Source organism: Nerophis lumbriciformis, linkage group LG12 (assembly GCF_033978685.3).
Source record: "Nerophis lumbriciformis linkage group LG12, RoL_Nlum_v2.1, whole genome shotgun sequence".
Taxonomy (NCBI): domain Eukaryota; kingdom Metazoa; phylum Chordata; class Actinopteri; order Syngnathiformes; family Syngnathidae; genus Nerophis; species Nerophis lumbriciformis.
In genome coordinates, this window is record NC_084559.2 from 18153717 (window position 1) to 18173233 (window position 19517).

Sequence of the window (19517 nt, forward strand, 5' to 3'; positions counted from 1 at the left end):
TCTGGAAACAGTGGTGGCCGTGTGGGGAGGGTCCAAAATAAAAGAAAAGAGGCGTGCAATCTTTTGGCAGAGCGTGCTGAGATACTGTACAAGGGTACAGTGTACAGACGACTCTCCTCAATATTGAGTCCAAATTGAATTCTGTCTGTTTAATTCTTTGCCTCTTGTCTTTTTAATAGAGGTCATCAGTGTTTGAACCCGACACATGTCATACACCAACTTATATTCTTGTCTTCATGAAAGAAAGGCATCTATATGTGTTGAACATGCTTGTATTACCATTAAACACCTTTAACAAAAACCTCTTTTTCATAAATAAATATAAATTATATATATGAATGAGTTAGATCCCCTCCACTTGGTCAATTGAAAAGTAGCTCGCTTGCAGAAAAAGTGTGGCCACCACTGGTTTAGACCTTCGTAAGGGTGTGAAACACTTCAGCACACAGTTGTACTCTCGAAATATCAGCGTTAATAATTTATCTCAGTGCATTTAAGTGGATAAAATCATTCCTTAGTGACCGTGTGCAACATGTAAAGATTAATAACAAGCTGCCAAAAATTAAAGCCAGTAATAACGGTGTCCCACTGGGCTCTGTTCTGGAGCCTCATACAACATAGTACATATTTAACAGTACAATATTTTTCGGAGTATAAGTCGCACCGGCTGAAAATGCCTAATAAAGAAGGAAAAAACATATATAAGTCGCACTGGAGTAAAAGTCGCATTTTTGGGGGAAATTTATTTGATAAAACCAAACACCAAGAATAGACATTTGAAAGGCAATTTAAAATAAATAAAGAATAGTGAACAACAGGCTGAATAAGTGTACGTTATATGAGGCATAAATAACCAACTGAGAACGTGCCTGGTATGTTAACTTAACATATTATGGTAAGAGTCATTCAAATAACTATAACATATAAAACATGCTATACGTTTACCAAACAATCTGTCACTCCTAATCGCTAAATCCCATGAAATCTTATACGTCTAGTCTCTTACGTGAATGAGATAAATAATATTATTAGTTTTTTTTAACGGTAATGTGTTAATAATTTCACACATAAGTCACTCCTGAGTATAAGTCGCACCCCGGCCAAACTATGAAAAAAACTGCAACTTATAGTCCGAAAAATACGGTATTTAAAAAAAGAAGGTTGTTGGGGGGGAAATAATTTGGTTTGTTTCTGATAACAATTAAGAAATTAAATGCAAAATCATTCAATAAAAAAGAAAATCGGTATCAGTATAGATGTGGTCAATATATTACTTGGTGTCAAATCAAACAGTACGTCCAACCCTACTTCCAGCTCACTCTCTCAGTCAAGCACTGAATTTTCCAAAATATCCTGGTAAGCTAAATAGAGAATATTCTGCAAGAAATTCAAAAGGTACTCTTCTAAATACCACAGTGCAGTTGTACCTCGCCACATCACGCTTCAGAGATTGCTTCACCATATCCCGGAATTAGCATATTTTGTGTAGTTTCGGCCTAAATGAAACATTCTCAAGCTGAAAATGGCTAAAGGAACTAAACATATCAATACTACAGTAATATTGGCCACTCCATGAGACCAAACCAATCAGAGCGTGCTTTTCAATATCATGGCCACTGATTGGCTCAGCCTCAAGCTACATTACTTTGTTGGATGAAATGAGTGTAAATCTAACTAAAGAGTGCAATTTAATATCTCGAGGGCTTTCTTAATATAAAAAATATTTAGAAAGTTGTAAAAATGATGGAAAGTGTCACTTTCATAGCAACTGACGCTGTGGAATTGCCACAAAACACATTTTAAGATATTCAATACTCTACTCTAGGGTAAACTGGGTAACACATGGCACACAGACAAAGCTTAACCTAAAGTTACTATAACAATCTACAAGGTTAATATAGGTTGCTTCTCTTTCTTCCCCTCCATTTTTCTGCATTCTTTTGTATCTCTAGTTATTGTTACGTATTTGTATTGTTGCATTTGAACAACTGTATTGTTGTTAATAGAGGTACATTATTGGTATTGTTCATTATCAATAGTGCTATTTCTATTGATATTTGTATTTTTGTAGTGTAATAATGCTCATTGTCATTTCTGTATTATTTATCTCACCAACTGCTTCTTTGCTATCACTTTTACCATCATATTTGTACTTATCATATTTGCTGATGTTGCTCTATTGTTGTATTTATTGTTGTGTTTGCTGTTGTTTGTCTCTCTGTCTTATCCCCCTCGTGTCCCTACAGTTCCCCCTCTGTCTTCCTTTTTTTCTCTTCCTATCCCCTCCTGCTCCGGCCCGGCTGCACCAAATGATAATATAAATACATTTAATAAAGTCAAATACAAATAAGGCAACAAGAGAAGTATCCTACACTTCTCTTTTGTAAAGTAAATCTGAACAGCCGATATGGGCATCTACATCAACTACTGTATATGATTTGCCTGAGAAGCTGGACAGGACAAAAAATTAAAAATACTCTACTGCCGCCTGGCAGCTAAAGCAGATAGTGCACGGCCCAATTTGTCACGTTTCATGTGTCACGTAAACTGCGACAAATGGGGCCATATGAATCACATTCCTACTTTAATTCGCAGAAATTCTAGGTTAGGCAACCAATTAAAAAGGATAAACAAGAGTTTACTGTATATCCAATAGCAGTGTAACTAATTACTACGCAATTGCTGTTACAATCTTTGATAACATCTTAGATTGTTTAGCACTTCGAATACAAAAACGTCTAATCACATTTCTTCCTAAAAACAACTGATGAAGGAGACCAATTGCTTGTTTACTTTTGCGCGGCATTATGTAATGTATGCTGCAGTGCATGGGATGTTGCTCCGACATAAATGATTTATTAATAGGATTGCGCACACAAAAGCACAGAAAGGTACACCATAGCCTCAGCGGAGAGCAGATCTTTTTGGTGGATTGAATAATGTGTGAGTGGTGTGAGTCAGAGACGAGGAGGAGCAGAAGAGAAGAAGACAAAGGCTTTGCATTCCTGAGTTTTGCTGGATCGACTGCAAAGGTAAAAGTCACAATGTACTTGGAATTAGTGCAGTACAGGAAGTATAAGTATCACATAGTAGTATAACATTATTTTTCACTTTTTGACAATTTAGCAAGCATCTGTATTTGTGATGTTTTTTTGGTCTTATTGTTACATTATTTTAATGTTATATTTATATATTGTAAGGGAATTACAGTGGGATAATTACTTTTTGTTGATATTTTTACACTTGTATTTATATTGTAAAAAAAATCCCCTGTGTTTAATTCTGATAATTCATGATTAAATGCAAAATTAAAAAATCAGTCAATGATCTTAACACAACACAGGGGCGTTAATAGCCTGCATAGATCCACATATACATGTACTGATTGACAAGCCACAAAAACACTTCATGGTGCAATCAGTACATTTTTCGTGGCTGGGGGGGCCTTCAGATTTGTCGTCATGGATAATTACTAGGGATGTCCCGATCCAGGTTTTAGCACTTCCGATCCGATACCGATAGTGTTTTTGCATTTCCGATCCGATACATATACTGACCAATACCGATACTGACCGATACTGACCGATACTGGCCTATCCGAGCATGTATTCAAGTTTAAAGTTATTTAGCCTACTTAATTGTCAGAATTATGTTGAAAAGGGTTTTAGTACTCTTGATAACAACTAGCCAGCTGAATTAGGGGAGTTTGAATAATACACAATGGTTGGTAACAAGAAACTGACCTGTTTATTCAAGGATAAACACAAAATAGACAAAATTATACATGACAAACAGAAATGGCATCATTGAACTAGGGCTGGGCGATTTGGCCTTTTTTAATATTGCGATATTTTAAGGCCATGTTGCGATACACAATATATATCTCGATATTTTGCCTTAGCCTTGAATGAACACTTGATGCATATAATCACAGCAGTATGATGATTCTATGTGTTTTGATTGATTGATTGAGACTTTTATTAGTAGGTTGCACAGTGAAGTACATATTCCGTACAATTGACCACTAAATGGTAACACCCGAATAAGTTTTTCAACTTGTTTAAGTCGGGGTCCACTTAAATTGATTCATGATACAGATATATACTATCAGATATATACTATCATCATAATACAGTCATCACACAAGATAATCACATTGAATTATTTACATTATTTATAATCCAGGGTGTGGAGGGGGGCGCCGGATGTAAGTGTCAAAAAGACAGCCAAAAGAGTTTGATATGAGAATAAATCTAAAGTTAAAATATAGGGTAAAAATGCACCCATTTGCAGGAAATGTAGTCTTGATTTTCAAAATGTTCTTTCAAGGCTTGCATGTCTACATTAAAACATTGTTCTTCATACTGCATTAATATATGCTACTTTTAAACTTTCATGCAGAGAAGGAAATCACAACTAAAAAAATCACTAATTTTTTCATAAGGTGTTGATGTGGAAAATTTTTGCCTCGGCATTTTGATGGTGTGGACGTGTGGCACCGAATGGAGATAAGCGTCTCGACAGACCTTACAATATTTGAACAATGATGACGAAAACTGTTTTCTCTGTCGTGTCCGTGTGTCGAAAATTGTTATGCGCTTATTTTTTTATTTTATTTTGTGCGTGGCATAGATTTGCTATGCGCAGAGGACGCTTAAACAGTGCGCAATTGCACAGGCGAGCACCTTAGAGGGAGCGTTGCTCGCATGGCTGCGCTAGCATCACAGCTAACGTTAGCCATGCTGCTACCTCTCTGCTGGGAGAGGGCGTATACGTATGTGACGTATGTCGTGACAGTATGTGACGTGTGTAAGAAGGTGCGCTTGCTGTCTGTGAGAGGGAGACACAGGAAAGAGTGAGAAGAGCCTGTCGTGTAATGCCAGCAGCTAAAAGCAACTGCGTGAGAATTCACAGACCTGTGGATGTGTTGAAGGTGTGCTGGAAAATGCAGAACGGAAATTAGGGAGCAGCAGAAAAGTGGAATGTATTATTTAAATCGGTGCGTTGGAAAACACAGACCAGAGTTTTTTTTAAACTGGATCTGGATCGGCATTTTCCCATGCCTTGCCGATACGCAATTTTTGGCAAATATCGGCAGCCGATCCGATCCATTTATCGGATCGGGACATCCCTAATAATTACGCGTGGGGGCCAATGTCTAAAACCACCACTGACTGGCCCTGTATTACTTGGTATCAAATCAAAAACTAAATGTGCAGTATCCCCGGCCGCTAGCCTGGATATTCATGAAAAAATAACTTCATGGTTATGGTATTTGTGTTAAACTCCGGGCTATGTTTTCTCGATTGTTTAGCTCTTCAACCCTGGGCTAAAAGGGAAGCTGCACTTTTTTGGGGAATTTTGCCTATTGTTCACAATGTTTATAACAAGACATGAAGATGGATGTATAATGCATTCTAACTCATAAATAAAAGTCGGCTTACAGCGGAGCCAACGGGAGGTCCGTAATTACGCCCATAATACCCAATAAAAAACATCCAAAAACTGCCAACAATACTCCATTTACATTTTGTGACTCGAATATTAGTGATATTGTTATTATAAGCGCTAACGCAGACACACTATTTATAGCGGCGCTGTGATCGCGAGCCTATTTGGACATAATGGAGTAGTAAGCTGCTTCCTGGTTTTCTTGCTCGTCAAACTTTATTCTAGACTAGATCATAAATCAGACCTGGGCATTCTGCGGCTCGCGGACCACATCCGGCCCTTTGTGCGTCCCTGTCCGGCCCGCGTGAGGCCAATCATAAATTACAAAATAAATTTAAAAAGTATCTATGTCGAGTGTGCAATACAACGGTGCTGCTTTTGTTTTGAAAAGCGTTATTTGTATTACTTCAGTGTGGACGTATACGCGTGTGTGATTGTGAGTCAATGTGAACAGCGGCAATCACAAATTACAAAATAAATTTAAAAAAACATCTATGTCGTGCGTGCAATACAACTGTGCTGCTTTTATTTTGAAAATTGTTATTTATGGGCGTATGTCCGGGTGTAACCTGTGAGTGAAGGTGCACAGCGACAAGTGATGCCCAGTTACCACCGAGATGTCAGCTCACGCTAAAAAAAGAAAAGTTGATGACGAATGCCGTGTTTTCAACAAGACATGGACTGCCAAGTATTTCTTTACAGAAATTAAAGGTGAAGCCGTGTGCTTAATTTGTGGTACACAGGTTGCTGTGTTTAAAGAATATCATTTGAATCGCCACTACACGACGAAGCACGAGGAAAAATACCGGAATCTGTCTGATGAAGAGCGCCCAAGGGAGGCTGATGTGTTGATGGTAAAACTGCAAACCCAACAAGGACTTTTTGCCATATTTCACACCCCCAGAGATGCAGCAGTCAGGACAAGTTCGTCATTTCTCACAAAATCGCTACAAATAGAAAGGCGTTTTCTGACGGAGAGTTTATTAAGGAGTGCTTATTGGACTCTGTTGCGCTTATATGCCCGGAAACGTTGACTGTTTTTCGCTGGGTTTGGATGAGAGCTGCGATGTACGTGACACCACCCAGCTGCTCATCTTCTTACGTGGGATAACTGCAAACTTTCAAATCACGGAGGAGCTGGCAGCCATGCAGTCAATTAAAGAGACAACCACAGGTAATGACTTGTTCACATAGGTAAATGCGTGTTTGGACATATTAGGACTGAAATGGGACAAGCTGGCAGGTGTGACAACAGATGGTTGTCCAAATCTGACGGGGAAAAATGTTGGACTTTTAAAGAGGATGCAGGATAAAGTGACAGAAATTGACATTTTTGCATTGTATTATACATCAGGAAGTGTTGTGTAAGACAGTGTTAAAAATAAAACCATCAAAAGCAATCTGCTTTTGTATAAAGTTAAGTTAAGTTAAATGAAATTATTATTATTATTATTATTTATCTTACGGTATATCAAAAATAATATTGAGCAAAAATTACCGGTAATTGAAATATTGTCGATGTGGCCCCTTCAGCAGTGCTCGGGTTGCTCATGCGGCCCCTGGTAAAAATTAATTGCCCACCCCTGTCATAAATCATGCCTCTCACCTGGAAAGTAAACGGACGAGGACATATGACAAATTGGTGCACTTTGACAGCCGATTTTGACCCGGATATGGCGAGAACGACACAAAAAGGCGCTTGGTTCACTAGGATAACGAGTCATTCTTCATCTAAATGGGAATATATGAACATGCCAGCAGTCGGCATCCTAATGACAGCAGACATTGTACAGTTAGTGATGTTTTATCATGTTAGTGAGCAGTGATCTGTGATGTTGAAAAAAAAAAAGCGAACATTGTGATGCGTTTTTTTTTTTTATTCATGTACCGTATTTTTCGGAGTATAAGTCGCACCGGAGTATAAGTCGCACCTGCCAAAAATGCATAATAAAGAAGGAAAAAAATATAAAAGTCGCACTATGAAAAAAACTGCGACTAATAGTCCGAAAAATACGGTATGTATGCTTAAAGTGAGCAAAATACGTAAATATTAAATGTTATTATAAATGCGCCTGTTTCATACATTACATATATACTGATAAAACCTTAATGGAGTTGTTTGGAGGATTTTAAGGGCTTTATAGGCAGAATAGAGCGGCTCCCTTAGGCTCCATTGTAAGCGGACTTTTGATCGTATTTATTTAATATTTAGAATGCATTAAAAAAAATACATCTGTCGTCTTGTCTTTCATAAAGATTGTGATAGGCCAAAAAAAAAAAAAAAAGTGCAGTTCCCCTTCAAGAGGCTTGCTGGAAAAAGGTATATCCCCCCAAAAAACTTTGTCTTTGCATGTACAAAGTCTAAATGGAAGGTTTTGACATAAACATAAAGGGGAAACTTTCATGCTTACTGTACATGTGGAAATATACATACAGTATCTTTGCTACTGAGTAGGCGTAAATAAAGCAAGTGGATTTTAAAAGTAAAGCAATGATATTTGTACCAATGAAAGGAATAAGTACTGTGGTAACACAACTGACGTGTACCCCAATTAACAAGTCGTCCCCGGCTTATTGTTATGCATTAAGTTGCGAGGATAAATTTGAGTTAGGAGCCTCCCCACTGCTTGTTGGCGATTGTCAGAATGAACCCCGTAAGATGCTACCAAAACATCCAGTCTCAATTGCTAGCATTAGCCTATAGCTAGAGATCGACATAACTTTGTTTTCCAAACGTTTAAAGGAAGAAAGTGAGAGTGAAAGAGAGTGCTGCGAAGAAGAAGTGGATGAAAGTCATCGAACTAAAGAAAGCAATCATCAAAAACATGACCGACCCTGTAGCCAACTTGGCAAGTTAATAGAGCGTATAACTGCTAGTCCGTTATAAAGCAGAAGGAGTCTAACGCCAGACAAGAACATTGAAATAATAGCTAAATTGTGGACATTTATTCATGAAAATATGGAGAAGCTAGTGATGTTTGACTGGTGGTGGGGGCAAATAACATTTTGCTTCGGACCCCAAATTGACTGTCGAGGTTATTGGTATCCAGTGTTGGGACTAACGCGTTACAAAGTAACGTGTTTATGTAACACCGTTATTTTCGGCGGTAACTAGTAGTGTAACGCGTTATTTTTTTATGTTCAGTAACTCAGTTACCGTTACTACATGATGCGTTACTGCATTATTTTTCTAGAAACTGAGAAGATCTGAGTTTGTTTTATTGCTGCGGTGTCGTCCTTCTGAATGTTCCTGTGTCACAAGGAAGAGGCGCTCTGTGTGGGTGTGTGTGTGGGGCGGGGGGGCGTGTCTGTGTTTACTAACATGATATCATGGCGGAGCCGAAGCTGAGTTTCTTAACATGGAGATATTCTCACTACTTTTCTTTTGTCGAGCACAAAGAAAACAACATTTTAGTTAAATGTAAGTTGTGTCTGGGATCAAAGATCCTATCTACTGCCCAAAACAGCAATTCAAATCTGCTAAAACAGCTACAAAAGCAACATGCTTCGATGAAGCTAGTAAAGAGAGACACACAGCGGCTGGATTTTAACGGAGGGACTGCTAGCCAGGACAACATTGATAGAGCCATTGTAGAGTGTATGCTCGAAGACATGCAGGCTATTTTTACAGTGGAGTCACCCGCTTTCAAGCAGCTGGACACAGTGGACAGTGAGTACATAAACATGGAAAGCAAGCTAAAGAAAACACTGAAAACTCTGCCTCTGCTCATCATTCATCACTGAAGGTACACACACTCATCAGTCATTTCTCTTATATACTCCTTCATTCTAGACTTCTAGAGTGTTTGATTATCACATCACTCTAAATGTATAGACTATAAAGTTCACAAACATAAAGAGGGATCCTAGTGGGCCAGGCCAATCTTTCCTTTTCTCTAAACTAAAACTGGGGAAATGCGTAGTGTTCTGGGCTTCAGTACAGTGTTGATCTCATGAAGACATGATTTTATTTCACAATTCCTTGAGAGAAAAAAACGCCTGGTGAGGCGTGTGTATAGCAGTATGTGTGCTGTATATAGTGACATGACATATAATCATGTCATGTGTGCCTTCCTTAGGTGAAGCCAGGTTTTCTTTATTTATTTTAAATTGCCTTTCAAATGTCTATTCTTTGTGTTGGGTTTTATCAAATAAATTTCCCCCAAAAATGCGACTTATACACCATATGTTTCGGACTATAAGTCGCAGTTTTTTTCATAGTTTGGCCGGGCTCCAGTGCGATTTATATATGTTTTTTTTCCTTCTTTATTATGCATTTTCGCCAGGTGCGACTTATACTCCGGTGTGACTTATACTCCGAAAAATACTGTATGTTTTTTTCCTTCTTTATTATGCATTTTCGGCAGGTGTGACTTATACTCTGAAAAATACGGTAACTAATTTGTTACTTTTCACAGTAACGCATTACTTTTTGGTGTAAGTAACTGAGTTAGTAACTGAGTTAGTTTTGAAATAAAGTAACTAGTAACTGTAACAAGTTACTGGTTTTCAGTAACTAACCCAACAGTGTTGGTATCAACATTAAATGTTTTCTTTCTTTTTTCTTTCATTCTTTTAGAATGTAGTGGGACAATAAAAAGACAAGTTACACATACCTTCATGATTCAGTCAAATTAGCATGTTTGATATGTCATGTTTTTTATCATTGTATATTCTTCACTAGACGGCTTTAAAAAAAAAAATTCATACTGGTACTTTAATATGTAAGCAGCAGATAAACTGCACGCTTCTTTTTTGGCGTTGCAGTAGCCTTGAAAATGCTGCTGTTACCATAGACAACCACAGTTTGATGCATGCAATGGCATGACTGACTCTTTTCAACTTAGATGAAGAGTCCACATCAACTTCCACAGATGAATGTACTGCAAAATAAACCTGACAGTGTGGAGGCAGTGAATGCCTCTTCAGGGGAGTGCTGGTAAAAGGTGCAAGAAAGCATCTGTGTTGTGATCTTCAGACCACAAAATAGTGCTACTGCACAACAACACGATGTGGTCATGAATCTGAGCTGTCAGTCAGTCACATCCTACATACTGCACTGGCATGCAAAACAAGACTTCTGGGCTTCATATAATGAGCAGTAAGAAAAAAAGAAGAAAAAAAAAGCTCAGCACTTACTCCTTTTCCTTAAATACGGCACCTCCTGGTCCGGTACGCGCATTCATGTGGGGTGTCTGTGAGAAGCCACCAGCCAGACTGAGAGCTTCGCTGCTTCGTCAAATTTGTGGGTGTCATCCTTCCAGGGGAGAGAGATGAAGAGCAGAGAAGAGAGCGAGCACGACCTGCGACTGCTGCTGCTTCCTGAGAGATGGAGAGGAGGAGAGGAGGAGAGGAGATGTAGCAGATCTGTGATCACTCTCTCTCACCCACCCACTTCTTCTCAAGTCTTTGCTTGGTCTCCATGCTGCAGCAGATGTCACTCATCTCATTTATGCATGCAGCTTGAAACGCAACCAGCCGCCAGCTCTCAGTAGTTGCTCGGGGGGGGGATTCCGCAATTTAGCCATCGATCCTTTACCAAGTAAATACAGGGACCAGTATTGTTCCCTTTTTACTGGACATTTTGCAAGATCATTGGGTGATTCTGGGATTTCGCCTTTAATTTATTGTTTAACCCTTGTGTGGTGTTCGGGTCTGTGGGACCCGTTTTCATTTTTTATTAAAAGAAAAATGATACAATTAATTCATTTTTCAAACTGAGACTCACTGACTTTGGCTCATTTTCTGTGAAGAACATATATCAGAATACATATTTAATGACCACACACACCATACACCCCCCACTACACATTTCTATTACATATAAGATGTCCGGGTCCACTGGACCCGGGGCTAATAGAAGTGTGGAAATTGATGTTCTGTGTACCAAACACACACACACACACACACACACACACACACACACACACACACACACACACACACACACACACACACACACACACACACACACACACACACACACACACACACACACACACACACACACACACACACACACACACACACACACACACACACACACACACAGCAGGCCTAGACTGGAGGAGGACAGTGTAGGTACACAGAACATCAGAGGGTCAAATGTGCGAGAAAATGAGAGCAGACAGTGTTGACAAACAATGTTGCAACCTTGTGTGGGAACCACAGGTGCAAAAACACAAAAGAAGAATCCCCGTGTGATGCAGAAACTGGCAGAGAAATTTTCCGTGCAACGTTCATATTGTTGTTAATCAGCCCGCGTTTGTGGGTCTGATGGACCCGTTGCATTTTGTGGCTTTTAATGCCTCACAATCAAACACTTGTATGTTAAAATACTGAACAGATGTTTATTGGGATAAGCATTATTGGGAGCCTTAAAAAATGTTTTTTAAAAAGAAGTACCGTATTTTTCGGACTAGAAGTCGCAGTTTTTTTCATAGTTTGGCGACTTATACTCAGGAGCGACTTATGTGTGAAATTATTAACACATTAGCGTAAAATATCAAATAATATTATTTAGCTCATTCACGTAAGAGACTAGACGTATAAGATTTCATGGGATTTAGCGATTAGGAGTGACAGATTGTTTGGTAAACGTATAGCATGTTCTATATGTTATAGTTATTTGAATGACTCTTACCATAATATGTTACGTTAACATACCAGGCACGTTCTCAGTTGGTTATTTATGCCTCATATAACGTACACTTATTCAGCCTGTTGTTCACTATTCTTTATTTATTTTAAATTGCCTTTCAAATGTCTATTATTGGTGTTGGGTTTTATCAAATACATTTCCCCCAAAAATGCGACTTATACTCTAGTGCGACTTATATATGTTTTTTTCCTTCTTTATTATGCATTTGTTTATTGGGATAAGTAAACATCTGTTCAGTATTTTAACATAAAAGTGTTTGATTGTGAGGCATTAAAAGCCACAAAATGCAACGGGTCCATCAGACCCACAAATGCTGGCTGAGTAACAACAATATGAACATTACACAAGGGTTATTAATTTTCCTGAGGGAACTCTCCTGAAGGAATCAATAAAGTACTATCTATCTATCATGATTATGTGCCAATATCAGCAAAATAATACAATTATACAATTTTATTACATACTATTGCATTGTAATAATGGTGCAAAATAACTAAACATAGCGAAAACTACCGTATTTTTCGGACTATAAAGCGCACTTAAAATCCTTTCATTTTCTCAAAAATCGACAATGCGCCTTATAACCTGGTGCGCCTAATGTACGGAAGAATTCTGGTTGTGCTTACCGACCTCGAAGCAATTTTATTTGGTAAATGGTGTAATGATAAGTGTGACCAGTAGATGGTAGTCACACATAAGAGATACGTGTAGACTGCAATATGACGGCAGTAAACAACACCAAAACTTTAAATGTTCCATTGAAAATAAAGACCATTATACACGGCGCTCAAAAATCTTTCAAAATGTTTTAGTACGACTTTGAAGGCGCACCGCTTGGTGGATTGTCGGCCCATTACGGCTACCGTAGTCAGAGATACAAGTATTACTATGGTGTGTGTATAAGGACTGCAAAACGGCACCCATTAGCAGACATATCTGCCGTTTTGTTTTACATTATGCAAAAGCAACTTTTCTTACCTTCTGGTACCTGCTGATCTGTTTTTGGGATCTGCATAAGTCCTGAAAATTTGCACACATCCGCCATTGTAGTCCGTGATGACGACGTAGCTGATAAGCGCCTTCTTTTTCTCTACCTTCTTTTTATAGTAGCGTTAAGTTCTAACTTATATCTGTCAGTAAACTCGCTATGAAAACACTAAAACATACCGGTGTAGTGAGTTTACATTATTCACCCAAGGAACTTTAGTTATTAGAGAGCTCCGGTCAGACGTTTTTTCACGGGACACATTTCCGGCGTTGTTGTTGCATAGTGAGCCACAGATGAGGAGATGCTGCTCCGTTATTGATTGAAGTAAAGTCTGAGTGTCATTAAAACAGTTAGCTCCATCTTTTGACACTTCTTCCACTCCCGTCCTTGCACGCTACAACAAAGATGACGGGGAGAAGACGCTGTCAAAGTGGAGCCATGTAAATAAGACCGCCCACAAAACGGCGCATCCTGAAGTGACCGTCAGAAAGCGGCTTGAAGATGATCTGTAAAACATCATCTATGCAACATTTTGACCAAAGAACCACCATTACATGTTATGTAGACCACAAGGAAGTATTTTGCATTTAGAAAAAAATGGTATGACCCCTTTAATGCGCCTTATAATCCGGTGGGACTTTTGTATGAAAAAAGACCTGATTAGACCCGCTCATCGGCAGTGAGCCTTATAATCCGCTGCGCCCTATGGTCCAAAAAATACGGTAATACAGAGGTTTTCATTCGTAATTCAAAACATTTCCCATAAGAAATCATGCAAATCCAATTAATCTGTTCCAGTCACCCAAAAATATGAACACAAAACACATTTAATAGAGAATAATTATAGTTTTACATACAAAAACAATGTGAAATACATACAAATGATAAACTAAATGGAAACAAGACGTTTCAACATAACTTTTACCTTTATTGAAGATTGTCGTTAGCAAAAACGACAAGGAGCAGAGAGCAGATGCCACCTTCAGACTTTACTACGAGTTCTTTCTTTCTTTAGTTTATTTCGAACATGAACACACTTACATCATAATACATCACACAGTTTCATATCATTTCATTTTACATCATGCCCGAAAAGGAGTGGGAAGAAGCAAAGCTTATTTAATCCTACCCCTTTCCCACTTCAAAGCGTTTACAAATATATAGAATCATTTACTGACCTTTTTATATAATAAAATAACACCTATGAATTAGTATACAACAGTTTTGTAAAATGTAATTAATTAATTAATTCAGTCATCATTAACATACTGAGATGAAGAATATCTTATTTTCAATAAGGTTGAAAGTATTTCTCATAATTCTTCTTCTTTGTACTTTGTAAGCACTATTATTTTGAACAACCTCTTAAACTGGATCATATCAGTACAATTTTTAACTTCTTTACTTAATCCATTCCATAATTTAATTCCACATACTGATATGCAAAATGTTCTAAGTGTTGTACGTGCATATAAATGTTTTAAATTATTTTTTCCTCTAAGGTTATATTTCTCCTCTTTAGTTGAGAAGAATTGTTGTACATTCTTTGGTAGCAGGTTATAGTTTGCTTTGTACATCATTTTAGCTGTTTGCAATTTTACCAAATCACCGAACTTTAATATTTTTGACTTAATAAATAAAGGGTTTGTATGTTCTCTATATCCAACATTATGTATTATTCTAACTGATCTTTTTTGTAACACGGTTAGCGAATGTAGCGCACATTTGTAGTTATTTCCCCATATTTCTGCACAATAACTCAGATATGGTAACACTAGCGAGCAGTAGAGAATATGTAGTGATTTTTGGCCCAGGACATATTTTGCTTTATTCATTATTGAAATGTTTTTTGCCACCTTATGTTGTATGTTTTGTATATGAGATTTCCAGTTCATTTGATCATCTATTAATACTCCCAAAATTCTTTCATGAATGCAGTAAGTGAAGTAAACTATATTTATATAGCGCTTTTCTCTGGTAATTCAAAGCACTTTACATAGTAAAACCAGTGTGGGTGGCACTGGGAGCAGGTGGGTAAAGTGTCTTGCCCAAGGACACAACGACAGTGACTAGAATGGCGGAAGCGGGGATCGAACCTGGAATCCTCAAGTTGCTGCCACGGCCACTCTATCAACTGAGCTATGTCGCCCTTTTTTGTCACCTTTTTTTTAAATCAAAGTCCTGGCACTCACAACTTTCCTCTGCCCCAGGTTGGATTATTTTGTCGTCGTACTCAACAACAACAAAAAATCTGAGTCACCAATGCATAGTATTCTTAGGATGGGCATTTAATTCAAACTGACTAGTTTGTTATGAGACATGTGTGGCCGTACAATAACCAAGAAAGTATACCGTATTTTTCGGACTACAAGTCGCAGTTTTTTTCATAGTTTGGCCGGGGGTGCGACTTATACTCAGGAGCGATTTATGTGTGAAATTATTAACACATTTCCGTAAAATATCAAATATTATTATTTAGCTCATTCACGTAAGAGACTAGACCAGGGGTCGGCAACCCGCAGCTCCGGAGCCGCATGCGGCTCTTTGATCACTCTGATGCGGCTCAGCAGCTTACTTGCTGAACCCCCCGATTTTCCCGTGAGACTTCCGGATTTCAGTTCCCCTCGCAGAAAACTACCCACAGATTTTCACCCTTACAGCTATAATAAGGGCGTACCATGATGGTACAACATATAGCAACTTCTACAATTTATATTAACAGCGTGCCAGCCCAACACTTGTTGTACAATATACATCTTTTGCTTCCACACAGCAAGGCATACTTGGTCAACAGCCACGCAGGTTACACTGACGGTGACCATACAAAACAACTTTAACACTCTTACTAATAATGCGCCACACTTTGAACCAAAACCAAACAAGAATGACAAACACATTTTGGGAGAACATCTGCACCTTAACACAACATAAACACAACAGAACAAACACCCAGAATCCCATGCAGCCCTGACTCTTCCGGGCTATATTATACACCCCTGCTACCACCAAACCCCGCCCCCACCCCAACCCTGCTCCCTCACACATCAACCCTCCCCCCACCCCTCTCTGTGCGTCGGTTGAGGTGGGCGGGGTTTGGTAGCGGGGGTGTATAATGTATCCCGGAAGAGTTAGGGCTGCATGGGATTCTGGGTATTTATTCTGTTATGTTTATGTTGTGTTAAGGTGCAGATGTTCTCCCGAAATGTGTTTGTCATTCTTGTTTGGTGTGGGTTCACAGTGTGGCGCAATATTAGTAAGAGTGTTAAAAAAAATTTTATACCACCACCATGTTATAGTTATTTGAATGACTCTTACCATAATATGTTACGTTAACATACCAGGTACGTTCTCAGTTGGTTATTTATGCCTCATATAACGTACACTTATTCAGCCTGTTGTTCACTATTCTTTATTTATTTTAAATTGCCTTTCAAATGTCTATTCTTGGTGTTGGCTTTTATCAAATAAATTTCCCCAAAAAATGTGACTTATACTCCATAGTGCGACTTATATATGTTTTTTCCCTTCTATATTATGCATTTCCGGCCGGTGCGACTTATACTCCGGAGCGACTTATACTCCGAAAAATAAGGTACTAAAAATTCATCGATAAACCAAATCACACGAAAATTGAGGCGTACGAAAAGCTCTAAGGTCACCTTTTCTGTGATAACAATATACAACTTAAGTTAGAATGTATCGTGTTGTGACGTATCGTGTTACGATGTATCGTGTTACGATGTATTGTTACAATGTATTGAGTAACGACGTATCGGGTTACGACGTATCGTGGTATGATGTATCCTGTTGTTACGACGATGCATGTTACAATGAAACGTATTACGACGAAATGTGTTATGATGAAACGTGTTGCAACAAAACATGTTACGACTCTTTTATGTTACTTAAAAACTGAAATCCAACCTAAGCAATTATGTTTGTAAATGCAAGCCTCGTCTAAGACCATGTGCTCCGTGAAAGACTACGTAGCCAAGTCTAGCGTAACTGAGGAAAGACAACATTCCTTTTGTATTTTTTCTTTAACTTTTTGGCAAGTATGTCTCCGAGATATTTTTAAGTGTTCTTTCTTAATCCATAGTCATGTTTAAATCAGCTAGTAATTTCTCATGTGAACTCTTTGGGTTTTTCTTCTCATGTCCGCTGGTAAACTCTTTTGTTTTGTCTTAAGGGCTCCTGTTTGTCGTCTCACAGAGCTGTTTTGGCCAGTTTCGTATCTGTTTCGAAGTAGTAGCTGCATTTTTTCTACATAAGCTGACTCTTTTTGTTTGAATTTAGACCTTGTTTGCTGATGCTATTGTTACGTTGTAAGGGCTGGTCTCCTAAAGCTTTAGTAAAACTTGGCCAAGTACTAGTCTGTCTCCGTGGTCCTTTTTACTCAACATATATGTCATCCAAAAGAATTTGGGTTGGATCAGTGCGTTTTATTCCCTGAGGAAGAGGAGGAATAGACGTGAAATTAGACATCAGAAAATGCTCAGAAAGGGGAGACATACAGGATCATTTAGACTGTCCATCGTAATCTTAAACCCGATTCGAAATACCCAAATGTTGTGCTGCACAGAAAGCATGTCAGGGGCCAGAGCACCTGACAATGAAGCTAGTCTTGGGGAGCTGACTCGCAACAGGCCTAGTAAACACGTACAACAGGCTAATCGCACCACTAGCTACGCAAACATAGTTGTACAAGTCGGCTCTAATGACACTATTATTAGCCTTTATTTAACCAGGTAAAATCCCATTGAGATCAAAGATCTCTTTTCCAAGGGAGACCTGGCCAAGAGGGCAGCAGCAAGGTTACATTAAAAACAGTAAACAAATACATAAAACATCACATTTACAACATTAAAACTTGCTCACATGACACTAGAATGAGACAGTCAGAGATTACAAAGAGGAACAGAGCTAGGACTTGTAATCTCGCTAGAAAGTACTTGTCTCTGGCCCCCTGCCTGCGAGAGGCAATGATGTAAGGTATAGCAGATTAGTCTCGCCGAACAAGTGGATCGCTAGTTTTTGTAGAGAAGAGGGACTAACATTTATTGATAATTGGCCGTCTTTCTGGGGAAAACCGGGCTTGCTCAGGAGGGACGGCCTTCACCCTAACCGCATACTTGCCAACCTTGAGACCTCCGATTTCGGGGGGTGGGGGGTGGGGGGGCGTGGTCGGGGTGGGGCGGGGGCGTGGTTGGGGGCGGGGCTAAGAGGGGAGGAGTATATTTACAGCTAGAATTCACCAAGTCAAGTATTTCATATACATATATATAAGAAATACTTGACTTTCAGTGAATTCTAGCTATATATATTTATTTGATTTTATATATATATATATATATATATATACATATATATATAAATAAAAGAAATACTTGAATTTCAGTGTTCATTTATTTACACATATACACACACATAACTCATCTACTCATTGTTGGGTTGAATTGTCCATCCTTGTTCTATTCTCTGTCACTATTTTTCTAACCATGCTGAACACCCTTTCGCAGGTACCCAGAAAGGTTTCGAGTACCACCAAAAAAACTGAATCTCTGAAGACAGTATAAAAATCTGTGTTAAAGGTGTACAAATACTGTTTGTATAATAAGCATGTTATTTTTTTTTACAAATGAGGGTTAAGAGTTCAGTACTAAAAAAAAAAAAAAAAGAATGTGACTTAAGTACAGTTTTTTAATTGAGCTGCTGCATTTTTTGGTTGGGTTGTTTATTTATTTTGAGTAACTTCTATACATTTCTAAAAGGGGAATAATGTAATAGACTGATCTATGTTTGTCTGTTGTCATCTCTTGGTGAATGTTGGCTATAGCGTACTGGGGTTACTTTTTGGTTGGCCAACGATTTACGTGGTGTTGCGCACCTGACGTCACTCAGGTCCGCATGGAGCTGGAGGGAGCGTGGCTTCCAGCTCCGCCTGAATTTCGAGAGATTTTCGGGAGAAAATTTGTCCCGGGAGGTTTTCGGGAGAGGCGCTGAATTTCGGGAGTTTCCCGGAAAATCCGGGAGGGTTGGCAAGTATGCCTAACCGGGAAAGTGCCATCACTCTCTCCAGAAATATAGACCACTATTTGAGTCACAATTGACTAACTACACTAGAACAAGCTTGGACACAGGCAATTACAGTGTCTGTTAGCCTGGGTGAAGAGTCAGTTAAGCTAGAACTAACCAGCGCAAGGCTGGAAAATTCATGCACACATAGCATTTCTCCGAGAATAATACATAACTCAAAATGTTTTTTCTGTAGTGACTGTGCGAGAGGTGAACATGCATTCTACTGAGGAGGCAAATGATGACGCGTTAAATCTATCGCAGCACCAAGCAAACAATCTCAAGATTCTTATATTAATTCCTAGATGTGATCGAAATTATTTAAGGCGCATTGCACAAAAT

The 19517-nt window shown here is 38.7% G+C and overlaps 1 protein-coding gene across 2 annotated transcripts in view; it reads right to left on the reverse strand.

Moving 5' to 3' along the window:
* The window catches only part of LOC133623072 (citron Rho-interacting kinase-like), a 158664-nt gene that overhangs the window by 125948 nt on the left and 13199 nt on the right, over positions 1-19517 (reverse strand). For both annotated transcript variants that reach the window (XM_061986021.2, XM_061986019.2), the window contains one exon: positions 10591-10773. The gene's annotated coding sequence lies outside the window, so the exon portion shown is untranslated. The remainder of the gene's footprint in view (positions 1-10590; positions 10774-19517) is intronic.